General features: G+C 38.8%; 1 long non-coding RNA gene across 1 annotated transcript in view; it reads right to left on the reverse strand.

The window, feature by feature from the left end:
* Positions 1-19043, reverse strand: part of LOC110472996 (uncharacterized) — a 165184-nt gene that overhangs the window by 90124 nt on the left and 56017 nt on the right. The window contains exon 5 of the long non-coding RNA XR_002465798.4: positions 17454-19043. This exon is cut by the window's right edge and continues 77 nt beyond it. This is a non-coding gene — a long non-coding RNA (uncharacterized LOC110472996). The remainder of the gene's footprint in view (positions 1-17453) is intronic.

Below are 19043 nucleotides of genomic sequence, written 5' to 3' on the forward strand. Positions count from 1 at the left end.
GAGTATTTTATTTACTTTTGGTCCCTTTTTATGAAGGAAGCTGGCCAGTGTTCAAAACCCCATGAAAACTGATTACTCTCATTTGAAAGATACTTCAATAAGTCAAACTTTTAATACAAGTCTTTGGAGCACCTTTTTGGATGAGGACACTGTAATGGAGCCTATATTTGATTTTCTTCAGAATTTATGGGGTGCTCCATGCTTCAAACTCTAGTTCATGACATTCTATATTTTTTCTTCCATTTTGCAAAGTGACTATTATCAAACTGAAAGCTGAGGAAACAGACTTTGAGATAGCAAAGATCACACAGGACAGACCAGGAATGGAAGGCAGATGCTTGATTAGCCCAATGAATTAAGCAAAAGGCATTCCTGCTGCTTGAGAGAATCTATCTCCATCTATCTCAAGATAATGAACCTTTTAACAGCGCATGGATTAAAAGTTGACTGTTTGTGAAGATGCATTTTTTCCCAAATTTAGAATTCAGATAGGAAAATACTCCAAATACTTGACACATTGTATTCAGTTCCCAATTTTAATTTTTTAAATAAAAACATTCTCCACAAATGTAACTGGATTTTTTTGTGGAAAAGAAAACCTACCTAGGGTTCTAATCATCATTTAGCTTTGCTTCTGAACTTCCTGTTTCTCAAGATGGACAGTCTTCCCAAGATGAGAGAGCCTTGTCATATATCTCAATAGTTGATTATTTTTTACCTCAGCCCCATAAAGAAACTAAAAATTTCCTCAAAAAAGAAATAGATGAGATATAAATGTATACATGGCAGAATCAATTTTTCTTTTAGCTAAAGGGCATAATATACAGCAGTGTGTCTCCTGCTGCTGAAGGGAAATTATTGTAACATCATTCTACTGTCCTATGAATGAGAAGCATCAGAGAGCTTAAAGGAAGAGACAGTTAGCAGGGAGAGAGCAGGACAGACAAAACTGTACTTGCAGTGTGGACTGGAATTAATTGGAAAACATGACAAATTTGGTAGATAATTTTATGGACTTTCCTTGGAACACAACTTGCTCCTCTGTCATTTGAGTTAAGCTAAACATGAAATTCAGGCATTGACAGCCTATTTAAAAGGGAATTTGACTATAATAAAAAAATCTTTTTAAAAAAACTTAATAAAACCAACAAATAAAACCACCTCATAACAAAACAAAAATCAAGAGTGTACTAATGAATTCCAAAAGCAAACCAAACTTTGTTCTGTTTGGACATCTCTAACAAGCAAGTTTACTAATGGCCCCTTTTGACCATTGCACTGCCCTCAGAGTTTTTCCAGAGACAATTCATAAGAACTAAAATCTAATGAATCTCCAAAGCTGCACTTTCTTGACTTATTACATTAGCAGGACCTCTCATCTGATTGGGCATTTCTAGAGGATCACAGAATTCATTAAAGCAATTTACTGTATAATGGTAGATGGCTAAGATAGATCCCCACTAATGAGATGAACATTAATTAAATAAATTGTAGAACAGAAGTGAACTGTTTGGCCAAGTTAAAAAGCCTTGCAAACAAGCCTTGCACTACAAGTCTGAATTCTGTTCAATTTTTCTCAAATGAAAGCACAATTTTTTTTTAATTGTTGAATTATATATTGGAAATGGAGCTCCACAGGAAATGTCTTTAGTATCAGCAGAGATCCAGTTCAACTACAAAGTGAGATGGCCCTCAAAAGAAAAAAAAAAAAAAAAAAAAAGAAAAAAAAAAAAACTGAAAAACCAAACCAATACATACGTTTCACAGTGATGTCTCCCTCCTGGAATCTGCAGGTTGATTTAATGACCCAAATAACAAGCAACTGCACCATTACAGAAGAAAATGTAAAGGGAAGGCTCAAGTCCAACTTTCAAAACACACCTTAGTTTTACATTTTCATTTCCTTTTCCAATACCTTTTGCCTACTACCTAAGCATCAACAATTTTTTTGGTATGCTATAAAATAAGAGAAAATGATAAAAACATTATTTAATATCTGGTTTAGGTTTTACAAGATGAACTCCCAAGGATGGTGTTAACTTCAAATTGATTCCATTTTTTAAAATTTTGTTTACATGAAGCAACATGAGACAACAGCTTGGACAATATGAAAACTCAAGGTTTTTGTTCCATAGGGTCCATTTTACACTAAGCACCTGAAGATGAAAATAACATACATCTATTAGAATGAGATAACAGAAGTCAGGGATTTTTCCTTAGGCACCAGCATCAGATTTAAAAAATACACACATATAAAAGTCACAACCCAGTGGTAGGTGGGTTAAGTAAGAAACACAGTGGAATGCTTGTTTCTGAAATATTTCAGAAACAATTTTCAGAAATATTTCCTTTGTTATTTCAGTTTCTGAAAACTGAAATAATGAATGATAAAGGAAGAACAGAATAGTCAAAACCATAAGGTGTCCTATACACACTTTCAAAAAGGAATTCCTTGGTAGAAATTTAATTCTGAAGTTCACAACATTTTAGAACCTGAGTCAAGTCAATGTACACCACCCTTGATTTTCAACATGCCTGATGGTATTATGCATGCTCTGACTCCTTCCCCAGCAAGTTTAACTCTCTTAAAAGCCTTCTCCTCTAGCCCAAAGAGGGGAAAAAGCAACAATGCTCAATCCTGAAACTCTTCATTACAATCAGTGCACAGGAAGTTCCTGTACAACAGTCGACAGCTGCTTGTTCTGAAATGTGTTTTACATAGGTCATCACACAGGAAGATGTGTGAGGCCAGCCAGGTAGAGACTCACCCGGACTTCTGCTGACAGGGAGTGATGTAAAAGAACAAAACAATGAGGTATAGTCCTGGACTGGGTGTGATTTTGAAAAGTGAACATCCTTGTCTGCTCAATGGAAATAACATCAATCAAGTTTAGACGAGTCAGGACAATAGTAAAAATAAACAGGTAAATAAGACAATTTTCCATAAAAGGGCAAGTCAACTTAAATCTTTTTCTCTGAAAGAACTCAATTTTCCATGAAATGTGCATATACTTATGCCTAAATTTATCTCAGCCAAAAAACCCACAATATTCTCTTGATCCTAATAAAGAACTTCCTTCTCCATTTTTCCCCCAATGTTTTTATCTTAATAAAATTACTGTGAGAAGTTTCAGTAGAGAGGTTTTTTTCCTGACTATTATACACACACGCATAGCAGGAGACATCTTAAAGGTTATCATAATCAGTCAATCATACTGAAAAAAAAGTTTATTTACTGCATGTGTGCCACTAAACTCATCGCTCTCCTCCAGAGCTCCTTCCACCAGAGGATTGAGACACCAAAGTTGTAAGAAGAACTTATTCTGACACTGCCTGTTCTTTGGATAAATAGAGGACTCCAGAGTTGTCAATACAGCACTTTTGCTACCCACTCGATTCAGTGCAAAATAAATGAGGATATTTTCCTCTTGCAGCATGTATTAAATCCCATTAGCATTAATGAGAGCTACACGTGAGTTTGGCGGGGAGCACACACAAAGTGCAGAGCAGACAGTTTCCAAATTCTCAGCCCTCCCTTATATCTTTCAGCCATCTTTTCTCTGTGAAAGCCTTACCATACAAAGTCCAGAATAAAAAAGGTAAATCAAATTCTCGTGCATACTGTATGTTAAGATGATGGGTTGGGGTGGGGAGGGGGGAAATCTGAGGGCCTGATGTACAAATAATTCCTGTGCTTGCATTTAGCAAAGTGCTACCAGTTAAACTCCCAGACAGCACTAATACAGTAGGAAAGATCTGAGTTGGCTGAGCAACTTTTCACAGCACACTGGTAAAATAATAAATTGTGCTATGACCGATAACATTCAATAGTTTCTGATATATTGCTACAGCCACTTTTTCTGCAGTATAAAGCTCATATTTCTCTGTCACGTTAGTAATTTCCATATTGCTCTTGGAGTTAGTAGGGAGAAGTACATCACAGTAGTAACAAAAGGAAGCAGACTTACTTAAAATAATAAAAAAATAGAGACAGAAAAATAAAAAAGGTCAGGATTTTTTTTTTAACTTCCACAATACACCAACAGATGACTACAAGCGAAAAAAAAGTACAGCAGCTGATACAACATTGCTTCATTACAGACCCAGTAGAGTAGGAGTTGTGGATCCATTTTGCCTTTTTCTTGCTTGATAATATCACTAAAGCATTAATGGAATCCTTACGCTCCATTGCTGTGGTATGAATTTATCTACAGCATATTCTTTATTGGTTTGAGTACAGATATGTTATTTTTCTGTATATGGAGGTGGGGAAAAGGGGGTTCTCTGCATTTGTTAAAGAAAATATATTCCTTATTAATGAACTATTGGTGAAGAAAAAGGAAAATTTCATACAAAAATAAGAGTATTGATACTTAGCTTAAGTTACCCAAATGAGTGAGAAATTAATTTGCAACTTAACTATTAGGGAAAACTTTGTTGACCTGGACTTAAGTTATGCTTCCAGTCTCTATTAAAACTAGCAGAAACCAGACATACTACTATTGGCTGGAAAAAGTATCCTTATTTTAAGGGAATTAACCTTTTGAACTAGTTATTACCACAGGATGCCATTGTCCTCTTTTGATTACAACACTGCAAACATTTTCTGATTATTATCAACATATAAAAATACGTGTTGAGTAGAGGGTAAGAAAGTCCTTTCTACAAAGTTTTTAAATCTTATTTTTGGCATGCATAAAAACTTATTAAAAAAATACATTAGAATCATTATTATCATGCTCTCAAACACAGATCTGGGGAGTGTTTCCATACATCAGGTGGAAAGGACAAGAGCTTAAATAATTTTTAGTGTTTCAAGAATTGCAAATTTCCAGTATATGGGAAAAATTCAGTGACAGTGAACATTTTATTTGCTATCATACAGTCACCATCAGTTTTTCAGGTCCTAAGTAATTTACAGAGAAACCTATCTATGTTATTGCCTAAGGAAATAGCAAGAATCAGTGTCAGAGCAGAACTCAAAACACACAGAAACAAGCCAGTGCATTTAAATGCTCACTTCAGAGGGCTAAGTCTAGAGGATGAGATCCTTTGGACCCATGAATAAAGCCTCAAATGCCATTGCAATGACTTGTGAAAACCACAGGTTGAAGAAGTCGCAAGAGGTTGATTTATTCATACAAAGGCTTGTCTGTATAAGATTTAAACCAGGCCTTTGCTGTAACTGCTTTGTACTACCTGGCCTTTCCAAACTAACAGCTGTGTTTACAGTCAGGTGAGGAGGGGACACAGAGGGGGAGGAAAGAAGATGCTCTCCCATATATGAGCACAGCTAACCCATTCCCACCTGCCTTACATCCTGCCTCAGGGATTTCTGGGGTTGGTGGCATGCAGCTGGTGCCTCAGGTTTTAGCTTTATATTTTTCAGGTTCTGTTCTGCTTTAGTGTGTGGGTCTGGGCTTCATATTAGGGGATGGTGAGCTCCCTGCACAGAGCAGGGAGACAAAATAATTACTTCTCCAGCTGGGGACCAAGGACAGATGATCCAATGTCAGGCCCAAGAGCACAAACAATATGGGCTGGAGAGAGAAAAACAAGCAGGATGGGACTTCATAACCTGAAACTATAATTGAATAATTCCAACATGCAAATAGAGTAGAACTTATAAAAGTGAGGACCCCATGACTGGGCATCCATTTTTTGTGGCCATTTTCGGTTGTGCTGTCCAAAGTGGATCTATTAAGGCCTCTTAATAAATCTCTACTTATTTTTTAGCTCTGTTCTAGGTCAGCCTTCACAAGGCATCACAGGCATAGCAACAGAAGCCAAGGAAGAGCCAACTGCTGTTTGCATCCAGGGATCAACATCCCAGATCCTCAACACCTTCAAGGCAGGTGACAGGATTCTCAGACTCCCAGCACATCAGCACAAACCAGGTGCCAGTTTTACCTGACATGGTATTGCCAAGCAGAGACAGCTTTCAGGCCAGCTCCTGTGACACCATGAAACATTCCTGGCTGAATGCTTCATGAGAGCAGCCATGGTAACAACCACTGTTTGCCTCTGCTTTTCCAGATCTCTCCTGGTGACGGCAAGACATGGAGGGAATAGGGACTTCCAGAGCAACAACTTTCTGGAACAGCCTTTTCCCACAAAGCTATGTCTGAGCTCATGAAATAAGAACCAGCTGGCACTGGAGAATGGGACTGCAGAGATATTACGCCTGGAAACAGCTGCAGAACTTCAGCCTGATGTAAATATCTCCTTTGATGTCAAGGAAAGTCTGGAGCTTAATCTTGAGCTGTAACAATGGTAGCAGCATGAGAACTGTATGAGCTATGAGAAATCCACAGCCCTGGCTATCCAGTTGCTTGCCGTGACTACCAGCTGCAGATCTCAGTGGAGTGGAGATGCAGCCTTCCCTCACACAGCTCACTGTCATCCAGGTTTTCCAGGTCTTGCCATTCCCTGGGAGAAAAAGTGATACTTTACATTTTTACCCAAGTTTATTTGCCTATCTTGCAGTATAACAGAGGGAGAAAGAATTTCCACAGTGTACAGCATGATGACCATCTACACATAATTAATCTATAAAATAAACATGAAAAGCAAAATATCTACCTTGTGCTAAGTCACAATTGCCTACTGGCTTCTGCTTAAAATCTACCACAGTAATAGGCATAACCCATTATTAGGAAGAGGCAGCTTAAACGCCTCTATGAATATACCCCATCTAAATTAAATTCCTATGGGGTGGCCTGTACATATTCTTTGAGGAAAGAATAAGGTTTATTTTGGACATTTCCCTTCTACATCACTTTCTGCTGCTTGATGTGGCTTAAATTTGTGGCAGAACTTGCCCAGGTTCCTTCTACATAATGAGCCACAGAAAGGTTTCTTTGAATTGCAGCACTGCCTAAAGAGTAGAAATTTAAAAAAATCTAGAATTGACCAAAAATGCCTTTTTTTTTTTTTTTTTTTTTTTTTTTTTTTTTAAGTAGATGTGCTATGCAAAGAGAAAGACTTGAATTGAAAGGAAACAGGCAGCTTGGCTTAGACCACTTTAAAAAAAGTGATAAAATAATCAACAGCCAAATGTCATTTCTGGCCACTGAGTTATCCTTTCTATGTCCAGTCAGGCCAAAAGGCTGAGGAGATTGGCCAAGCTGTTAAAATTTTATGAGCACTTGGAAGAGAACAGGCAGAGTTTTGGGAGCTTCAGAGAGGGCTTCTCTATTTTTCAAATTTAGAGCAATATCTATATTACAGATGTACTTTAAAATTTTAGATATTGTGTAGGCAAGTTAAAAATTACATTAAGTTAAAAATTAGCTGTATTGTTAATTCAGGTTTACAATGAATTTGGAGCATATTGGGAGTTAATGGTGTCAATAGCTTTGTGCAATGTGTATCCTATCTATTACTTCAAGTCCGTTTTTAAAAATACATTTGCAATGATAAAAATCACCATTCAGATTTACACTTATTAAAGAAAAGCATTTCTGATAACAAACTCACAGAGACAATCCAAATTAATTGTTGGTTTGATTAAAATGCAGCATGTGTATGCTAGCTATGAGCTCTTATGGTCACACTGTGATTCTCAAGCAACACAGATGTGATAAGTGCTCATTTTTAATCTGGTACAGTCTGCATGTGCACCAGCATTGTGTTGGAAGAGAACATATGTTTGAATAGATTAAGTAGCCAGCCACTGCCTCAGGAGTCCCAAAAACAGAGGTAGATGGTGCTCATTGTAAGGAACAAGAGAATATTGGGGAAAAAAGATGTACTAGTACTGTCAGCCTAGTTCTTGCATCTGTCCAAGCAGCATTGTGATATAATTTTAATGTCTGCAGAGATGTAGCAAGTTAGAGGAAAGGGGAATAAGAGCCTGCAAACTAATATGAGATTTTAGTAAGTTTATAGCCAACCTTTTTAGGAGAGAAATACCTATAAGGACCTAAGATAACCAATGTACTTAGAATATTCTGGATACATGTAGACATACAGCTGCATGAATAAAATAGTGCATTATTTCCATAATTAAGACTATAATATAGTGTATAAGCAAGAGAGGACCAAATTAAGATTCCACTGGCATCTTCAATTCTAGTACTTCTATTATATATATTAACTAAATCAATCACTGCAATTAGTGTAAATATAACAACTTATCACAATCTTGTAATAAAAAAATGGACTTCCAGGAGAAAAAGCTTTGAATCATACAAGATTGTCAATAAAACACCCCACAGCTATGCAACTTCAGGGAAATAAGCTGTGGTCTGCCTTCTCCAAACAGCTACCCAAAGCACTTTCCTCTTTTTCTTCTGTGCGAGAGCAATCTCAAGGCTGCAACAAGCACTTCCTGAGCTCAGAAAAGCACTGGCACTGCTCATAGTACTGGAAGTTTTCTCTGTGTTGATGGCATTGTCAAGACTCACACATTCAGTGAAACACTGCTTGTTTTTCCCTTCAGTTCTCACAATGATATCCTGCAACCATACCTCATGTCATCAACCCATGTCTAATATGTTTCAGCATTATTTCTTCAGCCCTGCCCAGGGCAAAATAATTTCAAAAGCCACCCTTTCTTCCCCTGTTTTTATACAGCCAATGCTTTTGCCAAACCCAAAAAGTAATGTTAATGGCAATCTTGGTGTGGGGAACTGTGAGGTACCTCCAACTTCTTCCTTAAAATCTCAGTTCTGAGAGAGAGCCTGGTAGACAGTAATAAACTGTTGCTAAGAGAGATTACTTCTGGGGGTTTTATGGTAAGATTTCTTATGGAACAGTACTTGTGCAGTAACACAAAGCCAGTCCAATACCCTTTAATAATTTAATGTAAGAAAACTATAATTTCCTGGATCATGAATCGTGCACATCCACTTGCTAAGGGATGTGAAGAACACAGCCAACAGAAGCAGAACAGAAAATTTTAGAAAGATTTCACCTGGCGGATGCTGAGAGTAAGATAATATACTTTGCTCCTATAGATTTAAGCTATTCATCTATGTCTAAGAGATAATCTATTAAAAAAAAAAAAAAAAGCAAAAACAAACCATACAATACTTGTTCAAATTGAAGCCAAATAACACCTAAATGGGCTAAGATTGCAAACTGAAAATCTTTGGTTCAGCAAGATGAAACAAGTGCAACATACCCTGAAAAACTTCACAGATTTTGGCACTAGAAAGAGAATACTTCAGAAGCACAGCATGGCCCTTTGGTCACTATTTTATCATCCCACCAGCCCCACTCTTTTATTAATATTCATAGAAGATACACAGTAGCCTATTTTCCCCTTAGAAGAAAGCAACAGATGAAGAGGTAAGAAAGAAGATATTCTGTTGGTCCTTTTGGGCCCAGCTTACAAAGAGCAATCCTTGTCAGCTGCTCTCCCTCTTTTCTAGTGCAAATCTCTGTGAGTGCTATAGAGCCATCAGAAACAAAAATAGTACAAGAAGTCATCAAACATTTGGCCATGAAGCATTTCAGCATCAAGAGACTGTTGTCTTGCGTTTTCAGCTTCTACTCAGAATATTTTTAGCAGCTTTCAGAATAAAAGCAGTACATTGTCAATCCTGCAACAGTTAAAAAAAAAAAAAAAGAAAACAGACTAGACAAACAAGAACTGTTTCAGCAGGGTGAAAAACTTCTTTTTAAAATTCAAATGCAGAATTTGAGAGGTGGAGCAATTTCTCTCCTGTTTTTTGAGTCCATTAGAAGAAACAGAAGCAGCCAAAGTGAACGTGTAGTTGGGAATCCTGTTCACTAATAACTATTACCTAGGTAACAAAATCTTAACAATCAAGATTCTTGTTCTTTAGGAATCTGTAATTGATTCCAGTTTTCTAATTAATCTGAAAGATGTAATCTAAAGAAGCAAACTGGTGAGAAATGCAGAAACACCCAATTAAGAACAGCTCTAACAGGTAAGGATAGGAGTTCAGCTACATCAAATATGTTAATGCAGTCACTGCCTTTAAAAAATATTCTATTCAAACAGTTTGTATAGTCCTACCAAGTGCCTTTTGTGTTTTATTATTTTCTTTTCAGTTTGGAGTCAGGGGCTTCGTTGGCTTTTTTGTTTTGGGTGGTTTTTTTTGCAAACAGATGCTGACAACTAAAACATCAGTAGCCAAACGAAGTAGAGATTCTAAAGAGAAATAAGAAAAAAATTTGGAAATAAAATGAGTTATTATGTACTAAAAGCCAGAAGGTTAGGAGCCAAGCAGCTTTGTGATGCTTTTACCTTAAAGATCAGAATGGGAGTTACACTTTAGGTCTCAGGTGAAATGAGTTTGACAGATTAGGTCTGATTACCAGCTGTCAGTGAACTGCATCAAAACACAGCACACACATACACAGCTTACTACAACTAACTGTGCTCCGCTCCTGACAATTTCCCTCTGGAACAGACATGAAGATAAATGAACTGCTGTCCCCAGGGACAAGTGTCCCTCAATGAGGCAAAACAATACACGCTCAAACACGCTATGGTGACGCTGCTCCTCTTGAAAACTACAAATAGAACCAGAAGCCTCTGTTTCCCAGGAGTTCAATATGGGAACTACACAAACCAGAGCATTACTAGAGCAGGGGATGAAAACTCTAGAAATCCTAGAAATTTTTTGTTAATAGAAAAAAAAAAAATTAAATCCTTGCACTTATCTCAGAGGGGGATTCTTCTCTCTTCTATCTGTTGCCTTGTCCTGATTCCTGACTGTTCTTCAACAAAAGGCAGCATTTCTTGTAAAAGTAAGGTATAAAGCACTTTCTGAGAAGATACTTTATCTCATGTTCCCTGCTTTTCTTTCTATTGTTTTGTCTATCTTCCAATCCCTCCCCTTCATCCTACTTTTGCTATTCACCACAGTTTTCTGAAATGAAACCAAGCCTTAGCCACCCTACTAATGCTTGCCCTATCTCTCACTAGATCACACCAGGATAGCCTGCAATTCCCTTCTTTAAAATTGATTCCATTAGGAACAATTTTCTCAGAAGTTTGCTGTTGAGCATATTTGCAAGTGGGTATTTGTAGTAGATAGGGACAGGCAAACGGAAGATCTCAGGATGTGACGGAAAGAAAGACCCCTCCCCTCTCCTCCTGCAGCAGGTTATCTATTACCCCCAGAGCATGTAACCACACCTAACCCAGTAGTTTTCCACTCCTGACTAACCCTAGAGACCCTACCAAACCCCCCTGGCGTAGCAAAGTCCCCCAAGACTATTTAAACCCATGAGATAAGATAATAAAGGCCTTTCGACTGTCCACCACATTGGTGTTAACGCGTGTTATTAGCCCGAGTAGCCCGGGCGAAGCCAGGCTGCCGGGCTGTTCCTTGCAACCAGGTCGCCCTGCCTTCCCCTGAAGGCAACAGGTATTTTGGAAGAGTAACCACTTTAAGCACAAAGCCATCAATTCTGTAGTATTTTTCAGCTTGTCTTATCTAGATGACACTGCTTTGCATTCAAAGTGTAATCCATGATCAAAAAAGTCAAAAGCCACGGTAATGAAATTAAAAAAAACAGGATTTCTCTCTAAACCAAAGTATCATCTGCACAAACACCTCAGAGAATCCCCCAAGAAATCCCTAGGATCGCTGAAATGTTTCTTGAATTCCATTAACATCCAATACCTTCATACTTCCAAATAACCCATTTCTGGAAAAAAGGTAGAAATTTTTTTATGAACTGTAAAAGAAAAACACTATGACAAGAAGGACAGTACATGCTTCATATCCATACTTGTACCTATAGCTAGAAATTCATAGCAGAGGTTGAGTACCTGGGTCCCTTGCAAAAGTGAACCTCACAACATTGTTTTCATTTCTCCAGCCATTTTATCAAGCAATGAACAGTTGACCACACATTTGAACCATTGAAGACAAAGAATTTACTCAAATCTGTCTGCAGACCCTGAGAAAGCACTCCTCAGTCTTAACCTCTTGCCAACATATAGCAAAATTACAATTATTCTGGATGCCAGCAGTGGTATGGTCCAGAGAAACTTCAGCCCATCTCTGTAATTTCCTCGCACAAGACTCTCCTCAAATTTCCTGCTTCTCTAAGATTTTTTTTTTTAAGCTATAAGCAATTTTAATGGGTGAAAAAGAGCATCATTATACCAGCCTACAAGTATGGCTCTCACTAGCCAGGGAGGGTGCAGAATCTAAAGCTAGTTAGTAGCCTTTGCTGCCTCCTTAAGTACATTTCCCAAATGTAATTGTTTCAGAGATACCCAACAGGATAACTGTGGTTACACAGTTTTTTGCAAATGAAACCCACAGGTTATGCAAACAAAACCCTCCCTGTAGCTCAGTTCATTTCTGCTCACCCACAGACTAAAGCAGAGCTCTTCCCCCTCAGTGGCTCTGTTCCTCTCCTGTTCTGAATAAATCACTATGCAAACAGCCCCACGGTAGCATTTTACCCTTTGCACCATGAGCCCAGAGAAGGAGATGCCAAAGCTTGAAATGGACTGAAAGACACACTTTACCAACACAATTATTAATATTTTGATCTAACAAGTGATAGACCAAGTTTAATAACAAAAGGATGCATGACTACTTAAGATAACAGTACCTTTTAAAATGGGCTACTTTATAGCACTATGGCTAAAATGCTTCTTGTTCAAGTAATCAACCAACTCTTCAGTTCCCAAGCAGTGTCTTCTGCATCCCTCTTTTAACGTAATTAGCTAAATACCAAGTTTGACTCTTCCTATTAAGAACCATGCCATTACATATACTTTCCCTTATACAGGACAGCAATTCCTGTCTCAGACCAGTTCCTGGTTTTTATCCTCTTTTTAGTTTGATCAAATCTTCAGCCACCTCACCTTTCCTACTACACATCATGACACCCATCCTGCATTTTCACAATCTTTCATCAATTAGACTTTAAAAGACAGAATACAGATGTTTGTGCCCAACATTTTCTTTGCCTTATTACCAGCACTATTCCTACATAGGTGAAGGTCTGATTTTGACTTTCATCCTCGTGCCATTACTCAGGGCACATTCATTACTAAAGTTTCAAATTTGGCCTGATAATTCAAACAGGTGTTGGAGGCATAAAGCTGACCTCTAATTAATAATGAAAGCCAGAATTCTGAATGAGATAAGGACAGCATGATTTTGGCAGCCCACAATGGATAAAGGTACCAGCAGAGCAAACACACTATGACAGGGTTCAGGATTAGTAGTGAAAGTATTTTCTCAGCATTCAGAGACACAGGATGCTATATTACCCGAAAAAAGACACTATCCCAGAAACACAGGTGGTAGTCACTGATATGCACAACATATTTGGTCAGTCTTAAACAGGAATGACATCACACATCATCCTGCCAGTCTTACAGATATACAGATCAGCTGCTTGCTTCAGCCTGAGTCTGAAGAATCAGCTTGACTGAGACAAAAGAAGGGCTCTAAATGTTGTGCATACTCACATGTGAATTCCTGAGCACCTTCATTCAAAGCAGTCTCTTCAGGCACACAGCTTACAAGGGTGGGCTGGCAAATACAGGCAGGAAACACAAAACTGCTGACCTAGAGAGCAGAGCTCCCTCCATGACTGTCAGTGGCAACAGTTTGAGAAGGAACCTTTGAAAAATTCCATTTGAGGACAACAGGACATGGCAGATGTCAGCCCTGGTAGTCAAGTCAGTGGGGAGAAAGGCTTGGCCAGCCATGTGAGACCCTTGCCAAGCTGTGCGGGGCTGAGGCTCCAGCCCAACCTTTCAGCACACTGGACGTAATTAGTGCAGAAAAGGCCCTTTGCCCTGCAGCAGGGGCTGATAGGGAAGGACTGATATTGTCCTAATTTTATTCCTGGTTTATTTAGTTCCATGCATTATGAAATTAGGTACTTGCAAGAGCTCAAGACTTAAAATATATTATTTCAATTTTTGCAGGAACTGTGAAAGTCCCCATAGCATTTGTTTGTTGATAATAACTAATTGTAAAAACATGTACAACCTTCACTGAGCCTTTTTTTTTAATAGTACAAATACCATTATATCCTGACACAAGAGCTTCCTTCAGTAGAAGATCAGAAATTGGTGTTGCAACAAAAATCCTGCCTTTTTAAGCATGTCTTCAGAAGCTGCAGGAATATGCATGCCGTGGTAAGATGCTCTGTCAGTGGGTAACCAGGTTTTAGCTTAAGCAGCTGGTTAGGAATGCAGGTATCCTATATCGGTGAAGGTATGGATATATTTTTCAGTGACTGATTAAGAATAGAAGTCTACCTGAAAAGGTCCTGAGTATTCTCAGAAGAAACCATCCCCTCTCAGCTGACTATGCAGAAAGCTTACCTCCAAGATCCTTGCAACCAGATGCTTAGGCCCTGTTTAATCTCACCTAGACAAAGTTATTTAAAATCTAGACAAATCTATCTCCCTTCACAGGAAAGGAGGAGAGTTAGACTCCAAGATGCACCTCCATACTCGTACCTACTGTGCACCAGTTCAACTCTTTGGGAACCAAAGAAATCCAGACAATTAACTTAATTTGGACACACAAGTCTTGAGCTCGAGGCATTAGGCAGAACTAACCCCAGGCTCACCACTTCATGGGATGAATCTCTTGACTCCCTCTAAACACTTTAGCTTTTCTTGGCTGACCATAAAGGTATGCTGCAAACAATGCAACAAGTTTTTCTCTCTTTCAAAAATGCACTGCCAGCATTCACCTGCTTCCTGTGAATGCTTTCCTCAGTCCTGCCTCCAGCGAGATGCCAGCATTGACTTGGCTACAGCTCTGGTGTCATTGTGGGAGTCCAGGCCTGTCTCCTTCATTCTTTCCAGGCATACATGTGAGCGACTTGGAATGGATGTTGAGGATTAGATGCCCATAATGTCCAAATGGACAGAGGAGAAAGGAAGAGATTAATGCAACTAACCGCATCACACCAGGGCAGGCCGAAAATATTCATCCCAAAAGACAAAACCAGGAGCAGTGGGGTGTGGGTGATTTGTGCCTAAGCAGCAGCTCAGCATAAGTGATCTAAATCACAATGATTTAGATGTTCTTGGTATCTAATCTCACGTTGTACTGAGGACACTGCAGTGCAACTCTGAGCATCCAATTCTAATTTAGCCACAGTTGTACATATTAACTTCTCTACAACACTGCCTCTGTTCTCCTGCTGCCAAGCCTTGTGTCCCTTCCCAATACACCATTATAAGAGTGGTTTTGGTTTCTTTTTCCTCTTTTTAAATCACAAATCAGACACAACAGTCTGCTGAATCAAGGAACTCTCTTTAAAGAGGGCAATAGATTTTTGAGCCTCTAGAGAATTTTAGGATCACATTTTCCAGCTTTCCTCTACAGCAACGAGTACCCCAAATATACATTAAAAAGAAAAAAAAAAAAAAAACAAAAACAAAAACAATAGGGCAAGAGAAAGAAAATTAGAGTGGAATCACTTGCCTCCAGCATCTGGCTCTTGAAGAAAAGCATACATGACCACCATTTTTTCATTACCCCCCCACTCACATGATTCTTACCACCCTCTGTTAGCTGGAGAGTCTCACTAGATGACTGACAGAGCTCCCTGTCTGCCAAGCCTATTTGGGGCCACATAATTTTACCCTTTGATTATAAATATTGTTTTTACGTAAGGCTGTGGGCACATGTACCAGGTCATCATTTCTTTGGGGAGGTTGTGAATTGCAAGCTGTAGTTAGCAACAATCTCTTCCTCTTGTTCTGCTAGTTAAGTAATGCTTAAATAAGAACAATATCAAAATGATAAATACAAGCCCTCTTTACTTTGCTCTTTTCATGGCCTTGGTCTACGCTTTACGTCAAAAAGTACTGTGAAGTATTGTAGATAGTGCTAATAATGAAAACTAAAGCTGTGGCTGCCTAATGTTCTCATTATAACTTATTTTCAGTCATTTATAACTTTGCCAAAAACAATGCCTCAAGCTGGTTTAAAGGAGGAGGGGATCAGTAATTAAGTTAATCTGTTCCTGAAAGCATTAAGGAAAACTAGTCTTTAACATGGTATTTAGAGAAAAGGAAAAAAAACATCCAGTCATTTCTTTGAAACATACATACATTTCACTGCTCCAAAGCTGACATTCTTAAATTTGTAAAGGACTGTCCTAAAATACAGCAAGTTTGTTCTTCACAAATTCATAAAGGCAAAAAACCCAAAACAAAACAAAAAATAAAACCGCCCCAAAAGCAGCAAACAACCACCAAAAAACTTTCAAAGTGTTTACAAGAAGGAAGGGTCACAACCAGTGGGGCACATGATCCAGACATCTGTATTTTGTGTTGGCTCAGTTGCACTGACAAGGGCATCCCTAATTCCTCAGCAAAGGGCACAAATTGGAGGGAGTAGGGGTGGGTTCAACAATGAAGTGTTTGAAGGGCAGTAATAGTTTAAAACACAAGGTTCTGGAGCACCTGTTCAACTTTCCCAGCTGCTCTCTTTGAACACTAGAATGCAGATTTTTGGAAATCCATGAAAATACAGGACCCGCTGTGTTTGTTCTGGTCTCTGGGTGCACCCCTCTCTGCCAGGGCCAGGCTGCAGCAGCACCTCTGTTTTCCTGATGTCTCTCTGCTTTCCTGACCACAAACCCCACACTCAGGAAGATGGGGGGAAGCTGCAGCACCCTGTCATCACAGCAGACTGTGCCAACATGGCAAGAAAAGGGAGTAATGCACATGGAATGCACCTTTCCAGGGCTACCATCACTCCCACAGATGCCCCGCCCTTGCTTTGGGGTTTGACTGCCTGCACTGGGGTATCAGTTCTCCGCAGCCACTAAAACAGAGCAATGCTTATAGTTTATATAGTGAGGAACCCTTTTTCAGAAGTAACTGAGGTTTTTGTCAGGCTGAGGTTGTACAGGTTGTTTTCGGGTGTTACACTGCTCACCTCTGTACCCAAATCAAGGTGGCTGCAGGCAGCCCTTCTCCAGCCATCTCTCAGACTGCCTCTGGCACCTCCTCACACCTGGCTATACTGACCATTAATAAACTTGATAGAAGCTGCAGCATGAACAAGTATTTCAGCTCAGATTAACTTTGCTGCAGGTTTGAATAGGTGTAAATTTTTTGGCATAAAAGGAAGATAATACACACAGATCAGGAAAAAAAAAAAAAAAAAAAAAAAACAAACCCCAAAACAAACAAACAAAAACAAAAAAAAAAAACCCCTGCAAAACACCAGAAAACCAAAGCTGCTTCTCCTCTTACTTTCTCAAGATACACTCACATTCCCTTCAGTGAATTCTGTTCACATGTATCCCACACAATGAGCTTACCTCCTCCACAAGACAGCTGCTTGCTCCTGACAAAACACACCTCCTACCATGGTCTCTTTACCCCTCTCCTCAACACCAGCTCTGCATTTGCACTTCTCCCCACTTCCAAATTCACAGCAAGAAAAACAGCCCCCAAATCACACCAATTAAACCTGAACAGAGCTTAAATTAATTAATGGGTAGTTCCAGCTACTCACCCACACCTTCCAGTCCAAGGACCTCAGATAAGGAACTTCACGAGTATCCCTCTGCTCTGCTGAAGAAAAGATAGAAAGGCTCCAATAACAGTAACTTGGATTTAATTTGCCCATTTGGTCTTGCACTAAATTTGGACCCAAAAGTTCCTTTCCTGCTCAGGACCTCAGCTCCCCATTAATGTAAGTAACAATATGCACCCCCACAGCTTATTTCACTCTTGTTTCATCACCAGCCTCAACCCCACAGCTGATTCCACTTTTGTATGAGCCCCCAGGTGACACCTCTGTGAGGTTTCAGCACGTTTTCAGGTTCAGGAAGTTCATGTTGATTTCTTCTACATCTTTATCTGAAGTTTTAATATTCTGATAGCAAGATTCACATTTGTTCTTCTGTAATTTTTATCATCTCAATGCTCAGTTGCTATGAGCTTTCATTTTTTGGCAACATTGATAAAGGGCTTGCTTTGTAAAAACAAGTTTTATTCCCCTTATAGTTGCAGAAGTAGGGCAAGCATGATTTAAATGCAAGAAATACTATATTAATTGTTTCTTTTGGTGAGGTGCAAGTAAGCATAGGAAACATCTATCTGGGAGTTTATGCAGAATGTTTTGCTAGAGCAGCTGAGCAACTACAAATCAAGCCAAACACAGAAAATCATCCTCGCTTCTCTAGGAATTGGACCCCTTGCTGCTTGACTATTTTTAGATTTAGTTCTTTCCATTGTGCTTTTTTGAGTTTAAGAAAATAACTAAGTATTGCTGTGCAGTATTTTCAGCCCAATTCACAACCAGCTATCTCGGTCTTAACTGTGCTACTGTTTAATTTAATAAGTACATTATAATTTCCCTATTTTATTTTCTGTTAAAACCATTAATAAACTGGATAGAAGCTGCAGCATGAACAAGTATTTGAGCTGGGATTAGCTTTACTGCAGTTTTGAATAGGTGTAAATTTTTTGGCATAAAAGGAAGATAATACACACAGATCAAAAAAAAAAACCCTCTCTTTTTGCTGGAATAGAGATGTATCAAATCAGTGGCTGAGTTATGAATGAAGTGGAGATATTTTGCAAGTTTTACAAGCATTGATTCAGCGAGGGTGTTTTTTCTTTCAAGATTTCCAGCTCTACCTTGCAGACAAGGGCAAGCATAGATAAGAGCCAGACTTGAATTTAGAACTTTCTGAGGCTCAGATATCAAAACTTCATATTTTATTTCCCTTTGTTTGAGGCTCCTCTGATGAGACACTAAGGAAAAGTATGTTGTGTTCTACTGTTCTCTAGCCTGTCCTTTGCCAATGACTATAACAGCACACATACAGAGAGGTATAAATAAAACAAAGAGAAAAATTAACTTCCTGGAAGAAAAACTCCTGACTGTCCTCCCAAAATTATGTGCCAGCCCTGACCCTTTGTATGCATTAAGACATCCAAGCCTTTTAACTTCATGAAAATCTGTTTAGATAGCTTACTCTGAGGGCAGATTTATGTCCAGAAAATTTGGAGTTGCTTACCAAAAGGATGAGAGTAATTTATTTTCCTGTTACCAGTCTGCCACACGAATGAGATATCATCAGCTAAAATATTCAGC

The sequence above is a fragment of the Lonchura striata genome, chromosome 1A (assembly GCF_050655825.1).
Source record: "Lonchura striata isolate lonStrDom1 chromosome 1A, ASM5065582v1, whole genome shotgun sequence".
NCBI classification, from domain to species: Eukaryota; Metazoa; Chordata; class Aves; order Passeriformes; family Estrildidae; genus Lonchura; species Lonchura striata.